Source organism: Nymphalis io, chromosome Z (genome assembly GCF_905147045.1).
Source record: "Nymphalis io chromosome Z, ilAglIoxx1.1, whole genome shotgun sequence".
Classification (NCBI taxonomy): domain Eukaryota; kingdom Metazoa; phylum Arthropoda; class Insecta; order Lepidoptera; family Nymphalidae; genus Nymphalis; species Nymphalis io.
In genome coordinates, this window is record NC_065918.1 from 5,307,559 (window position 1) to 5,313,068 (window position 5,510).

Consider the following 5,510-nt stretch of genomic DNA (forward strand, 5'->3'; position numbering starts at 1 on the left):
GCGTGCGCGTCGGAACGCGAGCCGGAGAACAGTGCACGCACCGCCCACCAGCGAGCGTGCGCCCGCGCCGCCCATTGCCGTCCCTGCACCCGCGCCTTTCCTCCGCGTAGCCAGCCATCCACACCCGGATTGTTCATACACCGCTTTACGAATTCCCCTATTGAAAGATAACATGTACCTACCTATGATAAATTAATATAGATGATTCCTTTACGCCAGAAAATGTCTATTTTTGTATATGTGTCGATCTAATCGTTTAATGAGTTAGTATCGTACATTAGATTTTAAAATTGAAAATTTTGTATTAATATTTCGATTAGTATTCATTTTCGCTTACCTACTGCAATAAATTAAATTTGAAATAGCTCTGTACTTAATGTATACTTATGTAATGCGTACACTTACCGTGTGCCGCTTGCTGCAGTTCATATCAGAGTTATCCAAAAAAATCTTAAAGGCCTCCCAGTCGTTGCGCCAGCTCTCGCAGCTTGGATCTCTCACGGGCTTATACAAACACTAAACAGCGGAAAACCCGCTTAGACAATAATATTTACCCGTCGCAAGGACGCCTGTCGAACGCCCGCTCTTGACCTAGCACAATTAAACCAAACATTTTACTAGATCTATAAAACAGTTATACGACGTTACACCAAATATTTACCATAAAGCGTAAACCAAAACTTTTGCATTAAACTAGCCCGTTACACGCGCGTTATATATACACGTTATATTTACACGCGCGTAAGCGGTTAGTGACACTGGAAATTCGGCTCTATCTCTACAGCGTACGTCTACGTTTAAATAAAAGTAAACGTAACTAGTGATTTAAGCTATGAAAGCAAATTCAACGAGTAAGTCATTGTAACAAACAAACTCATCACTTTGTGCTTCGTGATTTAGATAAATTGATAATTGTTTGTTTTTTAGTTTGCTTGCTATTCATACGAACTACTCAAAGTTTTACATGGTAGTAAGGCTATTTGCAAAACCGTCTGGGTAGGCACCACCCACCCATCAGATATTCTACCGCTAAATAGCAATTCCTAGTCTTTTTGTGTTCTGGTTTGAAGTGAGCTAGTGGTTAGTTAACTAAAGGCGCAAGAGACCACATCTAAGTTCCCAATGTTTGTGGCACATTGGCGATGTAAGGGATGGTTAATATTTCTAACGACGCCAATATATGGGCGGTGATGACCATTTACCGTCAGGTGGCTCATGTCTATCTCCCTAGCGTATAAAAAAAACAAATAACAATACTATATTGTACCTACTGTGTTATGATCTTTTCAGGTCTCGAATTTTTATCTCGAAATAGAGCAATAAAAGCTATTGGATGTTTCCGTCTAGAAATAATCAGTTCCCCCCGGTGTTCGATAGTTGGCAGCGTAGCTCCCGTACCCTCAAAGACATGCATGTACCTTTTTAAAGCCGTGCTTCATGCACTTGAGCTCTGTGACTCTGCTCCTATCGGAATGCCGTTCCATCAGATCATGAAAGTAAGGGAACAAAGAATTACTACTATTAGTTAATAAGGTCTATTTACTTTTTTTGTCAATCTAATATTGATCTATTTTTAATTTAACCTAAACAGGTTAAATTAGGTAAACACCTACTACCATAATTTGGTAAATTAAACTTAAAACCAATTAGATCCCTGCTGTTTATTTAAACTATAAATCATTTTCTTTGAAAAATGAAGCTCACAACTATGGCCTCAATTGGACATTCGAAAATATTTGAATATCCAGTTGATTTAATAGCTGAACCGAAAGCAATTAAGAAATTGTCTGGTAGGTACATTAGTCCAGCCATCGCAGTCTATGTTGAACCGTAACAATAATGTCTGTTACTTTTATATCGCGTGTGGGTCTCCTGTAAATAAATAATATTTGCTCTATCTATAAATACCAGCTCGCTGATAGACCCGCTCCGCCGGGTTGCTGATCTCTGCTATAAACAATCACCGCCGCCGCCTCTGTAGTAAACATTACCTCCATAATACGCTGATGCGTAGCCTTGCTACTGTTAAATGACTTCTTTTTAAATTCCATAATTGTTATAAATAAGTTTAAAAATACTTATTAGTACCATTCTTATATGATTCTAATAGGTTTTTTATATATTACATGTATGTATAATGTATATAAATAGTTAATGTTATTATATTTTTAGATATCTAAGCAATTATGTAAAATTATGTTTTTTGTATTCAAAAGGAATTTACTTTGAAAAATAAAACGTGAACGATAAATCATTGTTACATCTATTTGCCTCCCTCTCACTCGGACTTTATTTATTACAGAGCGAAGAGAGGGAGATGACTATGACGCGAGCATCGGAAAGCGAAGCTCCGCCCAAAAGATGGCGCGGTAGTGAGACGCACGCGCAAACCGCTGCCTGATCTTGAACCCTCCATTCATCACCATTTACGAGCAAGCTATGTTTTTCTTTGAGGTTTTTACGGTTTCGTCTTAAAATTGGTATGCAATTAGACGTTTATAGTTCTATGTAAATTAATTGTCCGTTTCGTTCACTAGATACCGTCCATGTGTGAATCTGAATAATAGTTAAATATTTAAAGAGTTGATTCATATATTATACTAAAACTTTTCATAACAGAATTTTTATTTTTAAACTTTTACATAATACTAATACTTTTTGACGTACCTAAATAAAAAAAAAATTAGTTCTATATTTTATTTATTTCAATTACATTGAAATAAAATATAAGTAAAAAAACTTAGCTTATTTATAGGATGGTGGGTTTTATGGGAACCACGCTTTCACCAGTTATCCTACCGTCGAACACGTGTTCCAGTGTAAAGTGTAGGGTGAGAAGTCTGAGTACAGGTACAAGGAACATTACATTTTTATCTCGTAGTTAGCGGCGCATTGACGGTACAATGTAAGCAGTGGCTTATAGGTATTTCCAACAGTACGCGCCTGTATGTCCCCCGGTGACTCTGTAGAGGCCACTCTGGCCAAGAGCAACTAGACACTTCGAAAAAAAAAGCGCCTGTATAAAAGAATAAAGAAAAAAGAAACGTTATAAACACGCTCTAATTAAATTCCTGTAGTAAAAGAAATTTAATTTATCATATTGATTGTATTATCAGAAGTACAAAAAAAAGTGCCAAAATGAAGATTACTGTAGATACAGTCATTTTCGGCTCCTACCAAATGTAGGAGGGCCGGAAACACCATGCCGGCGATTATACGCCGGTGTTGTGCGGTCCATAGCTCTGTACGGTGCTCCCATCTGGGTGGACGCTCTCATCGCTCGGAACAAGGTTCTCTTGCAAAGGCCGCAGAGAATCATAGCGGTGAGGGTGATACGCGGATATCGTACGGTGTCGTGGACGGTGGCAACACTTCTCGCGGGCGATCCGCCTTGGGAGCTCCAGGCGGAGGTGCTCGCGGAAGTGTACCGGTTCCGGGCGGAAGTGATTTCGCGTGGCGACCGTTCAGGCTTGGAGGAGGTGCTGCGAATCAGGACTCTCGCCCAGCAAGCCCTGATTCGCAGGTGGGAGGAGGATCTGAGGTCCCCATCAGCAGGCCTGGCGACAGTGGACGGAGGCGACCCGTCCCCACTTGAGTTGCTGGGTAACGAGAAAAGGCAGCACACTGACCTTCAGACTGACTCAGGTGCTTACTGGACATGGGTGCTTCGGTAAGTACCTGCATGGAATAGTCAGGAGGGAGGTAACGCCCTCCTGCCACGAGTGTGGTGCGCCTACGGACACGGCATGCCACACTCTGATGGAGTGTGCTGCTTGGGGGCCTCAGCGCCTTTCCCTGGCGACTTTAATCGGCGGAGACCTTTCGCTGCCGAGCGGTTTAAATGCCATTCTTGGTAGCGAAAGGTGCTGGATGGAGATGGTCTCCTTCTGCGAAAATGTCATGTTGCAGAAGAAGGCGCGGAGCGGGAGCGCGAGGAGAGTGCCTCCGCTGACCCGCTTCGCCGAAGAAGACCGGGGAGAAGACGCCGGCGCTATGCGCGTCTTCTCCTCCCGCCGTGAGTGTTGCCGGGGTTAGGTGGTCTTTGTACCCTGAGAACCCCCTAGGATTTGGAGGCCTGCAGAGGTGGGCCAACCGTCGGGGCGTCACGGTAGTATGCGCAAGCGATCCTTTTTTAGTGGGTATTCCGGCGCATACTCGGCGCCGGTGAGTCCCACATACCCCCCACTTCAAGTGGTGGAAACGCGTAAACGCGTTTTTCCAGCGAAAAAAAAAAAAAAGAAAGACAGTCATTTTATACCTCAGTATCTTAATATCTAAAAAATCAACATTCAACTTTATTTGGGGTTCAAGATAGGTACCTATGTCGGTTTGAAGGTATAATTTAGCTAATAGACCTGGCGATTACGAACTTTTAAAAAGAAGTAACATGGGACGGACTCTTCAATTAATCGGTATGGTGACCGTACAAAAATAATTATTAAAGTAAAACTATTAATAATTTCATGCAGACAAATAATTATTTCTTTTTGATATTGTAATATGACTGACCCGTTTTAATACTATGTGAATCTCTTAAAATTAAATGCATAACTTTCCAGTCGCTGTTGAAGCCACTCATTTGATCGAGTAGGAACTTGCTTCTGGCGTCTACTTACTTTATAATATCGTTTGTTAAGATTACATTAGTATATTATTATTATTACACTTCTATTATGTCTAATGTCTATGGCTGTTCTAAAGATAACCGATTGATTTGTTATTAGAAAAAAACAATTACTGCGCTACTGTCTACTAGCAGTATTTTTCATGATTTCCACTTTCTAATAGTAAATATTATATAAAAAACCTTTTGTATCAAATATTTATAACAAAACAGCATGAAACGTATAGTATTCAGATTATATTATTGTACAGATCGCTACCATTTTTGTGGATTTACCTGCTGCTGCTGAGGTCAGTCCTTCTGTCTTTTGAAGAATGTTTGAAGCTTTTCGCACGACGCTGGCCCAATACAAATATCCATGTTTCAAGTGACACATGCAGGTTTCTTCATAATTTACCCATTCAAAATACTGGGCCATCTTTTCTTATCACGACGATTATTAACAAAGCGCGTTTCAAACATAGGTATATTATTTACTTTTAATAGACTACAAACCGTTACCACAATAAATTATTTTTTATAATAGACGCACGTAGTTAGAGGCAGAAATAAAGGCACAGAGGCCACAAATATTTTTTAATCAAGCTGAGAAAAAAAACCAGTTATATTAATAAAGAAAAATTGAAAATGTTTTCAAAGTGCTTTGTGAATATGAACGATGTTATAGCTTGGATAGAAGGGATGTTTTTGCCTTATTTTAAACGTGTACATCCGGTCCAACGAGTAGCTGTAATGAACCAGTATATAATGAATTAGGATAACATAATTCGTATTACAGTAATAACTACATACTGTATGAAATCGTATAAGTATATATTATTTTATAAAATTGATCTGTTCTATTACTAATTAGCTTTCACATATGGAACAGGAAAAGGAATAACAA